Genomic DNA, 23,315 nt, shown 5'->3' with positions numbered 1-23,315 from the left:
CTAGCCCATCCGTCATCACCCTACCCCTATATCTCATCTTCCCCCTTAAGGTTGCCAATATAGACTGGATATATTCCTGGAGCTTTCAACAGGACATAATCTTTAATTAAAAGATTAATCTTTAATTCCTGGAGACTCCAGGACAATCCTGGAGGGCTGGCAGTACCTCCCAGCCTCCCCCCTCCCGTCCCTTCACCCCACAACTGCTTCCATTTCCTTCCCCACCCTGACCCCTTGCTCCCATCTCCGCCCTGCCCCATTCTCCAACCCTCCCATCTCCTCCCCTATCCCCCACCCAACCCCTGCTCTCATCTCCTCCCTGTCCCCAAGCTCCCCATTCCATCCTCCAACCCTCTACTCCCCCACCCCCCCCACCCCCCGCAGCTCCGCTAAACTTTGGGCTCGCCCCCTCCCCGGCTCTGAAGGGAGGCTCTGGGCAGCTCCCCCTCACCCACCCCCCTGCCCCACTTACCCGGGCAGTGAAAACGCCGCAGCAGCTGGCGGCTGGGTGCTGCATGTCCCCTTCCCTTCCAGCGCCTCCTCCGCCTCAGGAGCAGCTCAGCCCCCCCGCCGCAGCAGCTGGGCTCGGCCGCCAGGAGCCCCCAGTGCCGGGCATGGCCTCCCCCAGCCGCCGGAGGTTAGGCTCCTTCCACCCCCCCCGCCGGTGCTGCCTCCTGCCTGCTCCCCCCACACCGCGCGCACACACACGCGCTGCGCCGGATGCTGGGCGGCTGCTCGGCCGCCGGAGCTCGGCTGAGCTATGCTCCAGGCTGCTGCACAGAGCCGGCTTTAAATATCACACGCAGCAGAGCCAGGTCCCCGGCGCGGCAGCCAGCTCTGTCCTCCTGCCACGGCCCTGGCGGTGCTGAGCAGGGCTAGGGAGAAGGTGATTAACCCCGGCACAGGGCAGCAGCTGGAGCCCATGTCCAAACCAACCTTTGAGGGGAAGAGGTGTGGGTGGGGTGTTTTGTTTTGTTTTTTAAATTATTTAAAAAGTTCATTTAGCTCCAGAATCCTCCTCCCCGCCCTGACGCAATCGCCAAGCGGCTCAGAGGGGGAGGAAACCTGTTCCACCAGCACTTGTTCAAAGTCCAGCCGCTCACAGCTCTGTCGGACTTGGCTTCGTCTCACCCAACAGACAAGATAGCTCGCTCGGTCTCCGTTTCTCTGCACGGACACCCACCCACGCGGCCGAATTAGAGTTTAAACAGAGACGTTTTCCATGCGGAAGGAGAGAGGTGGGAGGGCGTTAATGCAGCAACACAGACAAAGCCTTTAGAACAAGTCGAGTAGTCGAAGCACTGATGGAGTTTATTGGGTCTGGCACCCAGGGATAATGGCACTGCACAAAAAAGATAGAGGCTATTTAAACACGTTGCCCTACTTTTATCTGCTTTGTGTTTCAAAAATGTACTAGGTACGGTTTGATCCCGCAAACAGCCATCCGTCTAATTTTACTCACGTGAGTAGGTAAGTTCAGTGGACTGCTCACGTCGGTATACCCACAGGAGTAAGTATTTCCCAGATCAGAACCCTTAGTCTAAAATATTCCAAAATGACTAGCACTTCAGGATGCCTAAATTGCCCTTTGAAAGAGGCCTGATTTTCAAAGAGTACCTTCTGAAATTCAGGCCTTTCTGGAGCGTCTCATTTTAGGAATGTAAAAATTAAGGTACCCAACAATGTTTGTAAATTTTTAAAAATCCTGAGTAAGATAGTTCAGGTAGGATAGTATATGCACCAGGCACTGTACAAACACTGAAAACACTATTCTGATAAGAATATCTGGACGCTACTGTGACAAATATTAAATAGTTTTTACTGGATATGCTGTATATCCCATGATGAGTTGTTCTTAACTATAGATCCGCTGTGTTAATAAATGTTCTTTTAATCTGTTTTCAAAGTGGCCTTCAAGCATCCCTATGCTGCAATGTATACAGTTATATGTTTATCTCAAAACAATATAGCATTTGCTATATTATAATGCAATATAGCATTTGCTAATCTCATCCTGAACTCACTGCAAATGAGACCAGACCCGAAACTCAAACCTATATGTGAATAAATTTTCACTATCTTAAACTGGCATTCATAGCTAAAAACTGCATCAAATATATGCATCTGAAAATAAAATGACATTCTGTGTTCATTTTTAACATGCTACCATACTTTTCCCATAAAATAGTGCTACATTTGCGATTTATATGTGGTTGAAAATGGGCACGATATAATTTTCCTGTTCAAAGAGAACAATTAATGAAAGAACAGGAATAAGCAACAGGTTAGAGCAAGACGACCCTATCTTATTCCCACTGAATCAATGGCAAAACATGCATTAATTTAAATGGAAGCAGGATCAAGCTGAGAGAAAACAGTGATATTTCCTACAAATGTCTCAAAGAAAATGTCTAGCTAGTACTAACCCATACATTCCATGAAGTCTACCAAGAACTTCACTAGTGCCAATCTATTCTATATAGAAAGTGCTCAAAATACTATGGTGATAGCCGGCAATTCAAAACCCTGAGACACAGAAAGAACTAGAGACTGAGATGATCAAATATTTTTAAAGCCATGTAGGGTTTTAACAAGAGATTCATGTTCAAACCGTACATAAACCAAATGCATTGCCTCCCCCCAACCCCAAACACCAACCCACTAACCTGGTGACAGCCTTAACTCAGACTTTATTTGGTAGGCTTAATAGATACACGCCCCTTCTGTTACAGGATGTTGATCTGCTTTAAGCTATACCAGTAGAGCTGAAAATGGACAGGATATCATTTTCCTATATTGGTACAGTTAAAGTGGTACAATCCTCCTCCTGTAGATGTAGTTATATTGCTGTAAATGTAATATAGCTAATGCTCATACAGGAAGGGGACTAAGCTATGCCAGTGAAGGCACCTTTATAACCAGCATAACTGAATCCATACTAGGGGTTGTACTGGTATAATTATATCAATTAATAACAAAAATCATTCCCCTAACCACCAGTTATGCAGATACTAAAACTGTGTGTAGACTAGGCTGACGTTAAACCAACTTTATTATTTTTAATAATAGTTTGCCCTATCTTACATAGGGAAGTTGCTCATGAGGGGAATTTTCATTAAAATAAAATGGTGACCAATAAAGAGGTTTAAAATAATAAGGATAATAATAAAGTGATGATGTGAATATAATCTGAATGTGATCTAACATCATCAGAAAATCTGTCATAATGGATCTCCCAATTTAACAAAAGGGCATATTTTCCTCTCAGTGATTGCATGTAATTCCCATTAATGTTATTGGGAGTTATGAAAGTGCATTAAGAGAATAATATATCCTCTGGTTTGTGACAACCCTGAAGTGGATCGTGCTTCCATCTCATATTTCAAAAGGAGTTTGTGTTGGCACTGTTACAAACCACAATGGAAAAGCTACGTGCAGACTGGACAGTTTTCCAAAGTTAAACATTTTGGTGATTTCAATTATTTTTTTCATTGCCAAAAAGAGCTTAGATTGTTTTAAGGTTTTAAAGGAATTTAGAACGCTTTATCAGGAGTTTCGAGGAACAAAAAGTCCACATTCTTGGTAAAACAATGGTCTCTATTATCATACAGGTGCACAGGGGAAGAAATTATACACATTTTTTTAAGTGGAAGAATTTCTCTCCATTTACCAATTGGAGAAGATAGTTCATGGTGATTTAGAATGGTCACACTCGATCAGACCCTCATCCAGCTACTTTGGTATTATACTACCTCCAAAAGTAGCCAATACTTGATGGTTCAAAAAATAAAAGAGCAACATCTCCTACACCTGCTCCCATAATGCACCTAATCTCATTGTGGAACACTGGACAGAATAAAAACATTTGACTAACTTCGTGTAGTATGCCATTACACTGTTTGCAGCATTGTGTAGCTCTGCTGGTCCCAGGATACCAGAGAGGCAAGGTGTGTGTATATCATCTTTTTATTGGACCAACTTCTGTTGGTGAGAGAGAGACAAGCTTTCTAGCTCTGAAACTTGAAAGCTTGTCTCTCCAACCAACAGAAGTTGGTCCAATAAAAGATATTACCCCACCTAACTTGAGCCTCTAATTAGACTGCCTGTCATTATTTTACTGTAGCTTGACTAGCTACAAGTTACTAATTACCTAAAAATTATTTAGTCCATTATAAACTATACCCACAGCATTGGAGGCACAGGAGTAGTGTATAGGCAGCAGGAGCTGAGGAAAGAAATTAACTGAAATTAGAAATATAGGTAGTGGCAGTTTTGTACAAGGACTTGATGATTAGGATGAGAGACCTGAATGTGAGAAGGAGCAAGGAAGAGGATTCAAAGAGGGGAGTGACAGAGCCATTTTCAGCAGCAGAAGTACATTTGAAGTAGAAGGCTGCATGATGAGATGTGAGTAACCCAGAAAGTGGGAGGTTACAACAGTCCACAAGAGAGATGTCAAGGCATGGACAGAGGGGCTGTTGTGGGAAAGGAGAAAGGGAAATCTAAACTTCAGATGTCCTATAATGAAAGAACAAGTAAGACTTTTAACAAGATCCTGGAAGACAGGAAACACTCAAATGGGATACCCCTGTTTGGGTGATGGGTCAGATGGTGGGGTTTTCAACAGTGAAGGAGGAGAAGGGAGTAGAGAAGGTTAGAATGAGAAGGCTCTCTTGTCTCTATATTTAAGAAGATAGTAGGACATCTCTGTGAAGATGAAACACTAGACAAGGGTGGTACTGGCGGTGAAAAAGCCTCTCCTACGGGAGAGGAAGGTTAGTTCAGTGGTTAGTTCCCTGTTCTGCTATACACTTTGTGACCTTGGGCAAGCCACTTAAGGCCAGTTTTTCAAAAGATACTTAGACATCTAAAGATGCAGATACAAGTATGGTGGGTTTTCAGACATACCTAGGTGTCTATCTCCTAATGAAATCAATATGAGCTTTTACATAGGAACCTAGTAGGCTATCAGCATTTTTTCGGAACCCAAACACTTCTAGCAATCTGTCCCTAATTCTCTCTGTGACACCTTATTTCACCAGTGAGGGTAAATGCATTAAATTTTGAGAGATGCTCAGATACTAACGTAAGTACCTGAGATAGAACTGCCCTCTCTCTTGGACATCGGCATAGAGACAACAGTTGGAACCATGTGAGCGAGCCGAGGATCCAAGGAGATGGAGAAGCATCAGCAGGGAAGTAAGAGGAGAACCAAAAAACTATGAAGTCATACAAACAAAGGATGGACAGCAAGTGAGGAAGGGGAATCCCTGATACAAAGCATTTACTTTTCATTGTTCACAAATTTGTTACTTTTTAAATGCATTGAATGTTGCCTTCTCACATTATGTAAGAAGATAGAATGTAAGGGTTGACCTCCACATTTTAAAAACCTCAGTCAATTCCCTTCTAATCTTTCTCCATCTTGGGTGATCTACCCTCTCTTTGCTATCCACTCATCATACATAAACCCAATGAACAATTAGCTATTTTGGTCACCCTTCTCTATACCTTTACAGGCTCCCCTCTGTTTCTTGCACTAAAAAACTAACACTGGGGCCTGATTCTGATCTCACACCTGTTTTATACCAGTGTCGTTTCATTGACTTCAATGAAATTATTCTTGATTTACACTAGAATCAGTGAGATCAGAATCAGGTCCTGTATAGAGTTTTACTTTTTTTCTAATGAATACAATGTATATGTGGTCTGCAAGTATAAACATTGCTTTAATATAAATCAGAAGCTTGGCAAGTCAGAATGCTTTTACAAAGAAAAATAAAATGAGTTGAGAGCTAATTGCTCAGCTCCTTGATCCCACGTGTTACATATGCTTTAGACTGTGGACTAAGATCACCCCACTACATATAATTTTGTGGTCAATTGCTCTAGTATTATCATTTAGACTGAGATTGTGCTGTCTGTAGAAATGCAATCATATTAGGGAAAAAATCTGTTTATATGTCTTGAGGTATTATGAAAATGGAAAACCAAAACAGCCAACAAGAGTAAAGGAAAAAGTTTCACATTGCTCTACCGATTTAGCACTCTGACATAATGCATTCCTATCTTCTACATACATAGAAATTATATACAGTTAATATTTTTACTTAATTGCAAATTATATAGTACAATTCAGATATTGATACCGAAAACATTTCCATTAATATATTTTTAGTTTGCAAGGTAAAAGCCATAATTAAGCAAATATAAACGCTGATAACCCACAATAATGCACAGGTTACTCCAAGGAATGTTGATGATTAATCATAATCAGATAGTGAAGGTGTTGGGGAAGACCATAATCACAATAAAAGCTATAATCACTAAGAACATAGATAAAATGACAATTCATCTAGCTGCTTAACAAATCAGTGATAAATCTTTTCTAGAAATCCAGTAAAAAATGTAAAACATTACTGTGATTAAATACAAAAACATTGGTATACACACACACACACACACACATTAAATTTACAGATACACCTCTGAGCCATATTGATCAGTTTCATACTCAATTTTTACATAGAATGTAGATTCAGTGAGCTGTTGGTGGTCCAATAGCTTCATTAAAGGAAAAAAGGGGGTATTTCATTTGCAAAAAAGTGATCTCTCTGTGTATGTACTGTTTTCCTTTTCCTTTGCAAATTGTCTTAAGAGTCATTTTCAGGCTAGCTAACGTGTGATGATTTGATAAAGAAACGGAGATTTTCTTGTAAATGCCGAATCCAATTTTATTTTTAACACAATCCAGCGGGGTGCAAATTCTACCTATTATTTTGACATTTGGATGCTGCAAATATGGAACAGTGGACCAAGAGTGTTTAATGGATGTGTCATTTAATGGATGCAAAAAGAAAAGGAGTACTTGTGGCACCTTAGAGACTTAGCCACAAGTACTCCTTTTCTTTTTGCGAATACAGACTAACACGACCGCTACTCTGAAACCATTTAATGGATGGGCAATGATTAGTTGAAATTCCTTGCTTTGTCACTTGGTGGCATATGACTGCAAGATGTAGGAGCATTTAAGAGAAGGATGTTTTGTTAGAGTAAGTGCAATAGAGAGGCCCATAATGGCACCTTTATTTAAGCATGCATATTACGTAAAATTATACTAAATAATTCTTAGTGCAACACTGCTCTGCACTCCTCTGATACCAAGTGTCAGACTGATTTGAATTAATCAGGACGCACAGTTGAATGAATGACAGAACCAGGGATGGATTTAAACAGCAGTCCACAGCTTTATTAACTAACACTGGGTAGAGGCACTCTGTGTCCACCCTCCACTCTCACATACTAGGCATTTAACTGGGTCCAGTGCAGGGTTACAGAGCTCCCACCATACAACCAATAACTCAGAGCAGAGCCTGTTCAGACTAAGCCTACAACTCTCCTCACTTCTGAATCCTTTCACCTTCCTGCCGCGGGAGATGGTGGTGGTGGGGTGATAGAGTGAACTAAGGAGAGTCTTCAGTCTGCAAAGACTTGTCTCCCCGTCTCTTACTGAAACACTTCTGGAAACTGACCATTTTAGCCTTTATCTTCACTAGACATCAGCCACAAGTTAGGACAAGCTAAGCAGTCTTATCGTTCCTCATATTAAACTTTCAAGTCCTATTCTATTTAACCCAACTATGCCTCCATGATGCTGCAAGGAAACCCATCTGACCTCAGCCCGTTTGCACAATGGGAAAAATTCCTTCCTGATCCCAAAACAGGTAATCAGTCAGACCCACAAAATCTTGAAAAAAACATCTCCTATACTACAACTAAGAGGATGGAGGCTGGGCAGCTAAATGGGCAAGAGGCCCTTCAGAAACCTGGGGAAGAATGTAAATAGATGGAAGAAGGGAATATATGAGAGCCAATCAGCCCAACCAGTCCCCCTAGACGGACCAAAGGGGGGCAGAGGGTCCAAGGAGGAGGAGGGGCCCAGCTCCTTCATTGCCAAGCATGAGTTCTCACATCACGCTCTCTTCTGGGCACTGTCTCATCCCTGCTGTTTTGACTAAAACCCTTCCCATTGGGGGAGGGGGACTCAATCATCACACACTAAAGCAATATACAATTTTGCATACAAGACTTCATCTCCTTGATCTGTTCAAGTAACGGCAAAACCACATTCCAACATGCTTTTTAACATCTTCACTTGCCAGCGTAAGCCACTGACAACATTTGATCCTCACTTCTCTTTCTACATTTCTCATACACTGTGAAGTTGTCGACAAAACTTTGGCCTTCCGCAGGTACTTAAACCCCGCTTCCCCTCCCCCCCGAAAGATAAAAGTTTTGCTGACACAAGCAGCAGTGTGAACGCGGCTTTTTCAGCAGGAGCACTCTCCTGCCGACAAAGCTAATGCCGCTCGCAGGGCTGGAAGTATTTTGTCAGCAAAAGTGCCGAAAAAATACCGACAAAGAGCGTGTCGACACAGCCTTGTCACTAAAAGCTGCGTGATGTAGACAAGTGCTGAGATTTCTTATGTAATTAGCCCTAAACAAACATATAATTGGAGTCTTCTTTCTGTTCAAATGAGGAAAGCTATGTCTTCTTATTTACTCATAGCCTACCCTCATGTGTTCTGATCAAGTTAACTGTCCCTTCTCCTTTTCCTGCTCCCCAAAAAGTTAAAGGATACCTCATAACTTCCTTCTACAGCAACAGAGATGGACATTCTGGCCTGTTTAAAGGTTTACAGCTTTTAGTTGGACTTTAAAGCACCAAACTAACAAACTCTAGGGAAGTGTGCGCACAAACTCTTGTGTGCACAAATCTGGTCAAGCTATTTTCTTGCGCAGTTACCATAAAATTGCACACACAATCATGGCAATTACACAGCTCTTAGTACATAGTAATGTGTAATTATTCAGCAAAGGTAGCTATACAATTCCACATTAACATTTTCAAAACCCTGGCCCACAAACTATATTTGGTATTTTTGGCCTTACAAAAGAGTAATCGTTTTGATTCTGCTCTGGGACATTCTTTCGGATCCTGAGGAGCTTTGGAGCACCTCTGTATCATCTTTTAAAAAGCCTGAAGACATTAGGCTGGAGTTCTGCACTCATTTCCACCTTCTTGGAAACCACTAACTAGGGTAAACACACTTTTACTCCCTTATGCTGGGAGGTGATCACGAAGGTTGTTTGCTTTTTAATAAAGATGACATGCTATGATTACATTATTATTTAATAAAGTATTCATTCCTTTGGTGATCTCTGACATTTTAATTGTAAACCTGATCTCTCCCCCAACCCCTTTTCTGTTAAAAAAAAAAAAAAAAAAAAAAGGAAGCAGCAGCAGCTTGAGATGGTCATGTGAATGAGGGTTTTTTTAATCTTTCACAAGCAATTTCAGTTTGGTTATAAAACTGTCCAAAGCACTAAAAAGAAGTCTTCGGGCACCTTCTCTGATCAGGGTACAGCATTATCACCTATACTGTTAGATCTTTCTTTCATATGTGACAATAGTCAGTCATACAGATTCCTATACTCTGCCTTGACTAAGATCCTGATCCTCCATGTAATTAATTATCTTATTTCCAACCTTTTATTATTTTTATTGCATAATTACCCATTTGGGTGATTTATAGCTAACTGGGTTTTCTTAATGTGTGGAACATTACAGACTCCAACTGAGCCCTTTTGTTATTCTACATTGTCACTGAGTTATTTGTAGTGATAATTTCTCTTTTCATTCGATAAGGTGATACTCAGCTCTAAGTCATTTCTCTAGATTTATGAGCAGTCTCCTTATTTGCCTATTTAAAAAATGTAACTCATCATCATTAGAGGGAACATCAATGACTGCAACTGTATTTGGCCAAAAAATGAGATTGATTAGTCCTTTCAAACATGATTTTGCTGATTTCTAAATTTTATTCTATACCACGACTGCCCTTCCTAGCTTGCAATAGGTCTTATTTCAGATTCCAGTTATTACTTGAGAACCATGAGTCTGATCTTGCACTATTGAAGTCAATGGGAGCAGGATCAGAGCCCATATTTCTATCACTAAAAAGTCTTGTGCGTTCCCTGTGAAATCTGTTCTATTCTGAGCCAGACTTTTCAAATACACTCAGGTCCCATTTAGACACCAAAATGAAGTGGACAGATGCTCACCACCCACTTGGAACAGTTTTGAAAATCTACCCACTTCAGTTTAGGTGCCTAAATAGTTGAGCTTTTTTCAAATCTGGCCCTACACATCCTTATATCTTTCGCTTCAGCTAGCTTGACTCCTCCTTTCATCTTTATCACTTTCCTACTTGATTACAATTATGACCTGTGGAAACTGGGTTCCTATAATTTAGGGATGAGGGAGATTTTCTCATTGCTACCAGACATGGCTGGGTTGATACTTTCGGTTGAAGCAAGTCCCGGCCAGACATGCCTCTTTCTTCAGCCTGATCTGTAGGTACAAATCACGGGAGAATGCCGTTTTGAGAATCCGGTTTTAAAGATTTGGCCTATAGGTTTGGTAAGCAATAACCAAAGCGAAAACACCATCAAGCAGCTTATAGTATAATTATCTAAAGGTTACATAAATTAAGTTTAGGATTGTTATGTTATTGTTGCTATTTGAGTGTTGCTTAAAGGTTGTTTTGTAAAGTATTATGGTACAGCAGAAAGTACAGTCATGAGTTGGAAAATGGAGGCTCATTTGGTTGATCTCTCTGCACAGAAACTGGTCAAGACAAATTTCAAAAAATTACAGTTTTCATCTAAATAGAGGGTGATAAAGCCTCTTTGGTGAGCCTATGTGGAACATTTTACATGAATGTTGCTATGTGGCAATATGTAATTCAACCAGAAATTTCCAGATTTTTGGCTTGCATACCTAAGGTGCACAAAAGAAAGATGGGCCAAATTTTGTTTCCACTTACACCATGGTAAATCCAGAGTAACTACATTACCCTAGTACACGTTCCAAAAATAAAGTGTTTCGAACAGTGAAGTATGCATTTCACTAGAATACCGTGATTCCTGCTCTCTCTTTCTATAAATGAGAATGTATTCAAGATTGAGTCCAGTTTTATGATTTAAAAACCTATAAAATGCTTAAAGCAATTTTAAATTTTTTAAAAAACAATGTGGGGCACAACATACAGGTCTCATTTCTACATGCTAGATAGAGAAATATATGCAAATAATGTCCCAATCTCTAGTTGACTGAGTCAGAAGCACAATGAATTATATCAGGTACTACCTGTCCAGAATGTTTGTTTTTAAATGCTGTATAAGTTAGTAGACGTTTAAATTTTAAAGTAGTATGTAATCTGCTGAAAAGAAGTTACTGATACTTCATATGCCAACAACTGAGGAAAGTAAAGAATTACATTTTTGTGGATATTAATAGTTTACCACAATACAGTAAAAGCATGCCATAAAATCCATGTTTATTGGACCCATATTAAACATTGATGAAAAGCAAGAGTGGATCTATTATCTTCCTTTCAAATTATACACCTATACAGTGCATTTATTTTCAGCACAGTGTTTTAAAAACCTCAAAAAGAATGACTATGACCCCACATTATGTTATCATTTGAAATGGATGTGAAAGCCTTTGGTGTCATTTTACACTTATCTCATGCTCTTCATGGGGTATATTTTCAGACTGCTGAGTATCAGCTTCCCTTCTTACAGGAGCAACTTGTGCCTCTAGGTACTTGCCTTGGGTATGCACCTTTAGATATGCAGTTAGTGGCATGTGTACCTAAATCTGTACCCACAATTCAACTGTGGATACAAACTGTTCTCCTAAAAGGGGTTTTGAAAATAAAACCTAGATGTCAGTCAGTACAAGAAACAACATCAAACCAGAGATTAACAACACACATTAATTGTATTTATTGTGGAGAAGATTTTCAAAAAGCACAAAGGCGTGCCCCAACACCTATAGGTAACTCCCCCTTCTTCCTCCACCATAGATAACAAATGGACCTGAAACAAAACCTTGGATCTGAGCTCCAGCTGGGTTTGGGGCAGAGTTTGCAGCTCAAAACTTTTTCTAAAACAGGCCAATTCCAAAACACCTCGAACCATGACAAAGGTTTGATTTGGGATTCAACATCCCAAGATCAGTATTGTTCAGATCTACAATTCCTTCTTCTGCAGTCAAAGGAATTGGAAGTTTTGATTCAGTCCCATAGTTCAGACCCAGGGTTTTGATTTGAGCCCATCTCTTATTTATAGACAAAGTTAAAGGATTGGAGTAAAGAGTGTGTGAATGCCTCACAAAAATAAATCTCAGTCTTTTGGAACATGCCCTGGTCAGATCTGCCAAGTGAACCCAAATGTCTTGAATTCGGATTCTGAAGACTCAGTTGCTGCTCTGGACTGACATTTAAGAGCGTAAGGAGCATATGGCCAGGCACTTCCCCATACAGCTGACCTGCTCTTGCAATCCAAATGAACCAGAGTGTTCAATTGACATTGCAAGAGGATGACATTTACATCAGGACATTATATTATCAGATTACAATGCAGTTCAAATTTGGGATCACTGAACTTTGTGGTCAATTTAAACTAGGCTGTCAAGCAATTAAAAAAATTAATCACGATTAATCACGCTGGTAAACAATAATACAATTTATTTACATATTTGGATGTTTTCTACATTTTCAAATATATTGATTTCAATTACAATACAGAATATAAAGTGTAGGGTGCTCATTTTATATTTATTTTTTATTACAAATATTTGCACTGTAAAAAACAAAAACAGTATTTTTCAATTCACCCATTACAAGTACTGTAGTGCAATCTCTATCATGAAAGTTGAACTTACAAATGTAGAGTTATGTACAAAAAATAACTGCATTCAAAAATAAAAATGTAAAACTTTAGAGCCTATAAGTCCACTCCGTCCTACTTCTTGTTCAGCCAATCGCTCAGACAAACAAGTTTACATTTGCAAGAGATGATGCTGCCCACTTCTTGTTTACGTCACCTGAAAGTGAGAACAGCCATTCGCATGGCACTGTTGTAGCCAGCATTGCAAAATATTTACATGCCAGATGTCCTAAAGATTCATATGTCCCTTCATTCTTCGACCACCATTCCAGAGGACACGCGTGCATGCTGGTGACAGGTTCTGCTCGGTAATGATCCAAAGCAGTGCAGACAGACGCATGTTCATTTTCATCATCTGAGTCAGATGCCATCAGCAGAAAGTTGATTTTCTTTTTTGGTGATTCGGGTTTTGTAGTTTCCACATCAGACTGTTGTTCTTTTAAGACTTCTGAAAGCATTCTCCACACCTCGTCCCTCTCAGATTTTGGAAGGCACTTCAGATTCTTAAACCTTGGGTTGAGTGTTGTAACTATTTTTAGAAATCTCACATTGGTACCTTCTTTGCATTTTGTCAAATCTGTCGTGAAAGTATTCTTAAAACGAACAACATGTGCTGGGTCATCCTCCAAGACTGCGATCACATGAAAGATATGGCAGAATGTGGGTAATACAGAGCAGGAGTCATACAATTCTCCCCCAAGGAGTTCAGTCACAAATTTAATTAACACATTTTTTTTTTTTAAATGAGCATCATCAGCATGGAAGCCTGTCCTCTGGAATGGTGGTCGAAGAATGAAGGGACATATGAATCTTTACCATATCTGGCATGTAAATATCTTGCAATGCCGGCTACAAAACTAGCATACAAACGCCTGTTCTCACTTTCAGGTGACATTGTAAATAAGAAGCGGACAGCATTATCTCCTGCAAATGTAAACAAACTTGTTTGTCTGAGCGACTGCTGAACAAGAAAGAAGTAGGACTGAGTGGACTTGTAGGCTCTAAAGTTTTACATTGTTTTGTTTTTGAGTGTAGTTATGTAGCATTAAAAATATTTGTAAGTTACACTTTCATGATAAAGAGATTGCACTACAGTACTTGTGTGAGGAACTGAAAAATACCATTTCTTTTATCATTTTTACAGTGCAAAATTTTGTAAGCAAAAATATAAAGTGAGCACTGTACACTTTATATTCCGTGTTGTAATTGAAATATATTTGAAAAATGTAAAAAAAATCCAAAAATTAAATTTCAATAGGTAGTCTATTGTTTAACAGTGTGATTAAATCTGCAATTAATAGTGATTAATTTTTGAGTTAATCGCATGAGTTAACTGCAATTAATTGACAGCCTTAATTTAAACCCTAAAATCTTTGGCTTTGTCTAGACTAGGATTTAAGGACATGGTGTTACAATGGAATATGGTGTGCGATTCTTGTCTCCCGTGTTTAAGAAAGATGAATTCAACCTGGAACAGGTGCAGGAAAAGGCTACGAGGATGATTAGAGGAATGGAAAACCTACCTTATGAGAGGAGACTCAAAGAGCTTGTCTTGTTTAGCCTAACCAAAGGAAGGCTGAGGGGAGATATGATTCCTCTCTATAAATACATCAGAGGAATAAGTACTGGGGAGGGAGAGGAGTTACTTAAGTTAAGCGCCAATGTTGACACAAGAACAAATGGATATAAACTTGCCATCAAGTTTAGGCTTGAAATTAGATGAAGACTTCTAACTATTAGAGTGAAGTTTGGAACAGCTTTCCAAGAGGACCAGTGGGACAAAAAGCTTAACTGTCTTCAAGACTGAGTTTGCTAAATTTATGGAGTATGATGAGACTGCCCACGATGGTAGGTAGCCAATCTGTGACTGTTAGTAGCCAATATCTTCAACGGCTAGTGATGGAACACTAGATGGGAAGGGCTCTGAGTTACTACAGAGAATTATTTCCCTGGTGCCTGGCTGTTGGGTCTTGCCAAAATGCTTCGGGTCCAACTGACTGCCATATTTGGGGTCAGGAAGGAATTTTCCCCAGGTCAGATTGGCAGCGAACCTGGGGGCTTTTTGCTTTTCTCTGCAGCTTCACTTGCAGGTTTAAACCTGTGTAAAACAGCAGATTCTCTGTAACTTGAAATCTTTAAATCATGATTTGAGAACTTCAGTAACTCATCCAGAGGTCTATTACAGGAGTGGGTGGGTGAGGTTCTGTGGTCTGCAATGTGCAGTAGGTCAGACTAGATGATCATGATGGTCCGTTCTGGCCTTAAAGTCTATAAGTCCCATGAGTATGTTAGACTTCAACTCCGCCAAATTAGCATATATTAAAGAAACTGTTGTGTGTCAACATGCCAACATCACCCCTTCAAATCCTAGCATAGAAAATGTCTTTTGGTTCAGCACTTCTTGATAAGAATACAGCTCCTTATGTTCCATACAATATTCACCTGTCTAAATAACTGGCATAACAGAACAGGATAAAAATCCATGAGCAAAGCTAGATTAAGGCAACCCAGAGCTAGGCGCGCTGTTTGGAGGGGTGGTGGAAGGGTCCCCCACCCTTTCTTCCCAGAGAAGCAGAGACAGAGGTCTGAGGCTCTCCTCCACAACAGAAGTGACTGTTGAGGCTTCCCTCCACCCTGGAAAGGGAATGGGGGCAAACGGAGGGAGGGGGCTCCCCAGAATTTACTCCAGCAGCCAGGGTGCATCTGTTTGGCTGGGCAGGTGGCAGGGCCCACTACATCTTCCCGTCTTGCTATGCAGAGTTCTCTGCTGGGGTTAGGTTGAAAGGGAACCTGACCAAAAACAGTGGGTCTTGGAGTTAACACACTACTGAGGGTGTGTCTACTCTGCAACTGAGAAGTGCCATTTCCAGCAAAGGTAGACAGCTGCTGTTCATGCTGCAACGTCCATACTGCTGTTTCTAGTGTGCTAGCTCGAGCCAAGCTAACACAGGTCTGGGAATTGTGCTGGGAATCACACCCTCCCCAGTGGCAGCATAGACATACCCTTGGAGTAGTTCACACTTCCCAGACTTATTGTTCTAGGTTGCTTGCAGACTCAGGCAGATATCACCACAGTGGTGACACTCTGGTCACTTTTTCAAGGTTTTTCTTCACAAACACCAGAGCTAGACTTTTTTTTTTTAAATGAAAGCTGAGATTCTGATGTAATCACTTGACTCTAGGACCTGGGGGCATAGGCATATGCTATCTATGTCTTTTTCCAGCCCTGTCCATCTTACAAAGAAGGCAATTATGAAAAGACACATTTCAGATGGAAACGTGTGACTGAGGTTCTTATTATACCAATCAATCACCAGTGTATCTGCCTTGATCTATTAAGGATCATGGGGGCTATTCAAGTCCAAAAACAAAGAACAGACATAAGAAAAGAATTTACAGTTTGGCTCTCAAGATATAGAAGGAAGAATCACCATGTTCTCACTCATTGAACTCCTTTAGTGCTAGTCTGTAATTAGCATCTTCATTTTACCTGCTCCTAAGAGACAGACTATAAAACATTTATTAAACTTAAACATAATGCAGATTTGTCTGTTGTGCTGCTGCTAAGAGGGAGTGGCGACAACTCACTGAAATTTGCATACCTACACACAAATTTTGCCTGACAACCAAATGTCCTGAGGATGTTTTGATGCCTAAGTGTCAGGAGCCTTTTATCAAGTACTCTAGAAATGCCACTGTTGCTAACAGCAGCTAATGAAAGTTGTCAACTTCTGTACATTTTTTTTTTACCTGGTGATCAACATTAAAGATAAAAAAATCTCAAGAGCCTGCACTGACTTTTGTAAACACATTTTATTCTTGTTTTAAACCTCATCTTGCTTCTCTTCTTTAATTCAACACATTTTTTTCTTACTTTCTCAAAAATCTTGACTAATTTTTTTTTGGGGGGGAGTGTCAACAGGGGGGTAGCTGGTGCACTTTCCCTTGCAATCAGTTTGGTTGACAAGTTCTATGGTATAATTCCGACACAAGGGGAGGCAAAACTTTGCTGTAGACAGTCTTAACATTCTCTCTGCCTTTGGGGTGGCTCAAGGGAGTGGCACAGTTGGCATTTGCTTACAGGACTTAACCTGTTGTTGCGGTTATACCTTCAGTACTTACTGTGTCTGTCTCTGTGAGAACCTCTATACATTTAGAGAAAAACACGATTTCAATTTCTTTTGGTGTTAGACAAAGGATAGTGTAACTAAGTTCAGCCATAGTTTTTTGTGTTTTTTTTAAATAGCACCTCAAGCCTCTCAGAAAGGATAAAGCTAAATAACATTTCAATTCTTTTTTATTTTCCTATTTCCCCCCTGTATTCTGGAAGCATTATACTGGGCCCAGATACATGCAACAAATCTAGTCCCTACATAAGTTAAGACAAACATGAACTCAGAAAAGAAAGTTAATCAGAATTCCTCCAGTGATTTCAGTGGTGCTTAACCAAAGCGAGTTCGGAACTTGAGAGGTGTTTGATCAATATAAATGGAGAGGAAAAACTAAAATGCTATGGCAAAGAACTTATAGCACATGCCTAGTAGTAGTTACTAAAGTTAGATTTTTGGGCCTATGGCATCTAGGTTCTTTTCACTGTATTTTTAGACAACTCTCCAGATACTTTCTGCATGAATATCCTAATAACCTGTGAGCTTGAAGCAGCCCATTTATCTTTGCATTTGCTAGCACACTACACGACCTTTGTTAAAATATATTGCGCAACCTATAAGCTCCATTTACATTGGTCTCGGGCAATGCTCATGAAACGATGGGTTATGTTTAGTGGCATAATAAAGAAAGATAAGAATAATCAGGCTCAGTAGTTTTTACAACCTGAAATGTACTGCATTTAAAAATAGTCTCACAGGTCATTCTACATCTGTGTTTATAAGAAGCTTCCTTGCGTAATTTAAACATTGAAGTATTTTGCTCTCATCCTCACACACAATCAAAGTCTGAGGATTACAGCAAAGATGGCTATTCCTAGGAGCATAATATTAGCTGCATATGAGATTGATGTTGGTAGCTACAATAAAGCATACCACCTCTATCTCTGCTACAGCTGGGTAACAGAAGTCCTCTTGCTGACCTAGTGCTAAAAATAAATGACAAATAGCTTTGCAGCACTGTCTGTTCTAAAGATTGATATAATTGACAAATTACAAACAGCATTATAAATCCTTCAAATGCAATTAAAATTTGTATCTTGTGAAACTTGCATCATCTTGTGCTTTCCTAGAAAACCAAAATATTCAGACAATACCCTCTTGCAATATTGTACACATACAAAGTTAGTTGACATAAGCACGGAGAGTCCTCGTATCTCTTGCTACCTTGATTTCAATAAGGCTGTGATTTTCACAAACTTGGACAACATTGTATTTACATGGCAAGTACTAAGTTTTAATAGCTTCATAAATCAACTGTGATGCATCATCAAAACCCTATAAGTACTGTCCAACACCGTTGATTTCTACAGCTTTATTAAATATTTCTCTTTATCTACTTTGGCTTAATTGTACACATGGGAACTGTCTTACCATGAGTGTAACGGTCAAGTGGGTTATTAAGTTAACTATAGTTTTGGGAAAGCTGGGTGAAATAGGGGCGGGTGGCTTGTTGACAGCTTATAGAGGCCATCTTCTAGTTAGGTGTGCTGAATATTTAAGAGTTTTAAATATAACTTCAGGTTTTTAAGACCTCAAGAGACACTTCTCTCACTCTAGGCACCCCGACAATTCATTAAATATACAGTCAATACAAATAGAAGAGAACTAGCAGCAAACCCACAAAGTATAATGGGAACCAGGAGTCTGATCCTGCACTTTTGAGATCAATAAAAGTTGTCCCACAGACTTCAATAGAAGCAGGACCAGACATTAAAATAAAAAGGAAAACCCCCATCCTTCACTAAGCATCAAACGTCAAACAACATCTTCATCTCCAAATGCTTCCTTAAAAAGATGAGTCTTGTAGCATGTATGGTAGTCAACAGATTTAGAATACTTCAGACCAGTCTTAATTTGTATCAAGAACCCACTGTGCCCCCTTAAAGCAAAGGAGTGAGTGCAGTGCTTAATTTGTAATAAAAGAGGTGCCAGGGGTCAAGCAATCTTTACACTTTCAGAACTGACGTGGCAAGCCAAGAAGTGCTGGGGCTATGAAATGCCAAGTCTAAAGGTGCCAGGGCTCAGCCCCAGGGCCGGCCCACAACATTTTGGCACCTGAGGCAGGGAGGTCAAATGATGCCCCCATGCCCCCTCGCTTGGGCCAAAACTTCTAAAGGTCTCAATTCTGCCTTCTTCCTGTTCTACTCCTCTCATGGTACTGCTCTGCTACCTACCCCAGTAAAGGAGAACTAAACTTAAAATGCCTTGTTCAAAAATTTTAAGTAACACTTAACTTTCAAACTCCTGAACAGCGAACGTAACTTTTCTTGTCTGCATAGCAAACACTGGCATTTTTATCTGTTTGAATAATTCAAGTGGTGCTTTCCGTGCCTTCTTGGCTGCAAAGTTTTGAACTGCTTCCTGAAGGTCCACAGTCTGGGCCAGCTCACACTTTATTGAGATGGTTGCAAGGACGACCAGCCTCTCCTGTGTCATTGTGGAACGTAGATGTGCTTTTATTAACTTCAGCTTGGAGAAGCTGTGTTCTCCACTGGCAACTGTTACAGGAAGTGTTAGAAGTATGAGCAGAGCAACAAAAGCATTTGGAAAGAGGGTGGTCATCCTATTTGTGCACATATATTCCAGAACAGCCTTTGGAGTTGATCCTGCTGAAATGTATCTTGAAAGGGCTTTCAGTTCATCACTCATAAATCACTAAATCACTTGTATCAATATCGCACATGTCATGTGTTAACATTGTCTCTAGTGCCAATATTGCTGGTGTAGGTCTTCTTTAGGTATAGTGAGGAGTTTTGGAAGATCATACAAGAGTCCAAATATACTGCTGTGTTCCTTGAGCTGCATGAAATGTTCAACTAACTGTATTTCACAATCTAGCACCTGGTTAAAGAATTCAACTTTGAATTGTTGTTTGGGGTCTCTTATGGGATTATCCCGTGCCTCGTAATCAAAATGTCGTCTTCTTCGGTGACTCTTGTATTCTTGAATGGGTGGGAAAATAGCTTCAGTGTGAAGTTCCTCTGCCAACTTCTGTGCACTCTTCAGAATGTTTTGAAATCCCTCTTCTGACGGGTAAGACTGTAGTATGACTTTGCTTTGTCCAGTTGTTCCATTGCTCTAGATATATCAAGGTCAACACTTTGGAATCCCTTGCTTACAACATTTATTTCAAACAGTATATCATGCCACAACACTAAGCCACACAGAAATGTGAAGTTATGTATGTTTCTGGTGATTCCATTTCCCTCTGCCACTGTTCTCCCACAAACCATTCCTGTCATAGCATTATCCTCCATAATGGCAACTATGGCATCATCTATCTTCCCAATTTGGTGTTTGATAGGTTTTATCGCTTCCACTCGACTTTCCCATTGTGTGGCACTCAGTGGTTTCAGTGTCAGAGAGGATGTTCCCAGATGTTACTTCAAAATTTGCATGAGTTGAAATATCAATGAGTTGATGCAGAGAAAAATACATAGATGCTTTGAATTGCATTAAAAAATTCAGCAGCCTCACTAGAAGCTGATGCTGCATCACTGACCACCAAGTTCAATGAACGAGAACTGCATGGGACAAAAAAAGCTCAAGGGTTTAACTCAGATCCGTGTCTGCACTCCTCTGTTCTTTCCTCTCATGTTGGCACCATTATCGTAGCCCTGATCTCTCATATCAGCAATCGCAATTCCCGTATCTTCCAGCTTTTTAAGAAGCACATTTGTCATACCAGCTCCTGTAGTACCATCAATGTCAATAAATTCTAGAAAATGCTCTCTGACAGTCACCATTTCAGGGATATTTTCATTAGGTTCCATTGTTGTTACAAAACGCACCACTAAAGTCACTTGTTCCATATGGCTGATGTCAGGTGTGCAGTTCAGAACAACAGAGTAATATCTTACTAACTTCAGATCTGCCACACAATCTTCTGTTTGACTTTTGTTACCAGTAATTGTATGATCTCATTTTGAATTGTTTTTCCAAGGTAGTGCTGTGTGTACATTTCTTGGGTGGCGACTCTTCTTAGATGCTCCTTGAGTACAGCATCAAACTCAGCCATCAGCTCCACAATTTTAAGGAAGTTTCCGTTGTTTGGCACATACAGCTGGTCCGAAGTGCCACACAGTGCTAGGTTTTGGGTAGCAAGCATTCTCACAATGGCAATGAGCCTTTTCAGAATATTTTGCCAGTAAAGAGACTCTGATGCAATCTTCTCTTGATGCTTATCATCTATGGTAGCCTTTAACCTTAGTCTCATCTCAAGCTCTTTCCACCTATGGAATGCTCTCTGGTGATTTGCTGCCTTCTCATGGCATGCCAGATTTCTAGCCAGATTTTTCCAGCCCTCTGTTTCTGTAGAACCCAATGTGGCTGGAACATTAGACTGGAAGAGTTTGCAACAAACACAGCGTGCACATTCTGGATTTTTGAATACATAAGCCATAGCCTCTCCACTTTGTCACCATTGGGGATTTCACGCCAGTAATGTGTTAGATGGAAACTTCTATTTTCATTGTCTTTGGGGAACATGAAGTTTTTCACTTGCTGTGGCCCATGCAGTACAAGGAAGTCCCTCAGGCTACTGCTCAAGTGAGTCCACAGCCCTGGATCATCTAGACTTAAGGAACTAAACTCAGCAGCAGCTGTTTCTTGCACCTCATAGAATCATAGAATATCAGGGTTGGAAGGGACCCCAGAAGGTCATCTAGTCCAACCCCCTGCTCAAAGCAGGACCAATTCCCAGTTAAATCATCCCAGCCAGGGCTTTGTCAAGCCTGACCTTAAAAACCTCTAAGGAAGGAGATTCTACCACCTCCCTAGGTAACGCATTCCAGTGTTTCACCACCCTCTTAGTGAAAAAGTTTTTCCTAATATCCAATCTAAACCTCCCCCACTGCAACTTGAGACCATTACTCCTCGTTCTGTCATCTGCTACCATTGAGAACAGTCTAGAGCCATCCTCTTTGGAACCCCCTTTCAGGTAGTTGAAAGCAGCTATCAAATCCCCCCTCATTCTTCTCTTCTGCAGGCTAAACAATCCCAGCTCCCTCAGCCTCTCCTCATAACTCATGTGTTCCAGTCCCCTAATCATTTTTGTTGCCCTTCGCTGGACTCTCTCCAATTTATCCACATCCTTCTTGAAGTGTGGGGCCCAAAACTGGACACAGTACCTCCACCACACTCTTCTCTGATCTACACTTTTCTTCAGGAATGTGCATGGTTACATCCATTTGAGATGGAGATATGGATGCTGCAGTAGCTGCCAGGTCACCTGCACTCCGACTAACTGGAAGATCAGCCATCTCCTCACCACTCACATCCTCACTGGGACCGGAAGGCTCACCGGGAACATTTGTGACTATGTATCTCAGGAGAGCTCCATCCTGTTTGGATAGAAAAGCTTCCTTTGCTTTCTTTCTTTTTCTGAATGCTGACCCAGAGGGGCCTTTTCTTCTTTCACTCATGACTGCTGTTCTATGCCAGCTGTAGCGGCTCTCAACACTCAATTGAAGGGGACAAATAAGCAGGCTGGTAGCAGGGCCTGAGTGAGGGAAGATATCAGCATCTTAAGGGCCTAACTGACTCCTACTACTTCAGTTGACTACCTGTTCTCTTCAGGTGGGTTCAGGGAAGCAGCAGGAAACAGAAAGCTCTCTGAGAAGCTGGTGTTAATCAGTCCAGGCTCCTGGGGGTGCTAGAGAGGTACATAAGAGGCTCCACCTCCTCTCTCTCTCTGCAGCTCCTGCTGCTTTCGGTTATTCCCTCTCACCTTTTCTCCTACCTGCCTGTTATGTCTCTTGTGCCCTCCTTCCTCCAGCCCAGCACTCCACCATCTCTGTGCATCTAGAGCAGAAAGAATACATATGCACCAGCAGCAGACAATTTTCTACACTCTGGGTCCTAGTGCCCCTCCCTCCCCACAGTCTGGCACCTGAGGCGGCCACCTCAGTTCACCTCACGGTAAGGCCAGCCCTGCTTAGCCCTGGCACAAACTAAGCACTGGGTGAGTATATTTGTCTTCCTTGAGCTGCACTAATGCAGCTTGACTGTCTGATCCTTGCTCCAGTCCTGGTTTGCAGCCTGTTGGGAGAGGCGGATGCAATGGGAAGGCCAGTTTGGAAAGAAAGGCGCACTCCCAGAAGGGGAGAGGTAGAGCCAACTGGAACAGCACAGGCAAGAAATGCAGCCTAGAAAACTAGAGGCTAGAAAACCAATCCTCCTGTCAGGCATATATTCAGGAAATATTTATATTTCCCCAAATGCTTGGAATTTAGCCAGTCAAGGGGACATCAGCAAATACGAGTAAAGCAGAAAGGAGGAAAGAAGTCATATTACATTGAAATCCAAGTTCTCTGCTAAGGGGAAGATTCAGTTAATAGATTCAGA

At 40.9% G+C, this 23,315-nt stretch overlaps 1 protein-coding gene across 9 annotated transcripts in view; it reads right to left on the bottom strand.

Annotated features, from left to right (window-relative positions):
* Positions 1-23,315, bottom strand: part of SULF2 (sulfatase 2) — a 238,531-nt gene that overhangs the window by 99,929 nt on the left and 115,287 nt on the right. Inside the window, exon 1 of one of the 9 annotated variants that reach the window (XM_048819457.2) lies at positions 473-623. The exons of the other annotated variants lie outside the window; for them this stretch is intronic. The gene's annotated coding sequence lies outside the window, so the exon portion shown is untranslated. Of the gene's footprint in view, positions 1-472; positions 624-23,315 lie in introns of those variants that run through there. 9 annotated transcript variants of the gene reach the window in all.

The sequence above is a fragment of the Caretta caretta genome, chromosome 13 (assembly GCF_965140235.1).
Source record: "Caretta caretta isolate rCarCar2 chromosome 13, rCarCar1.hap1, whole genome shotgun sequence".
In the NCBI taxonomy this organism is placed as follows: Eukaryota; Metazoa; Chordata; order Testudines; family Cheloniidae; genus Caretta; species Caretta caretta.
The sequence above is the reverse complement of the archived record's forward strand: the minus strand, read 5'-3'. Positions and strand labels throughout refer to the sequence as shown.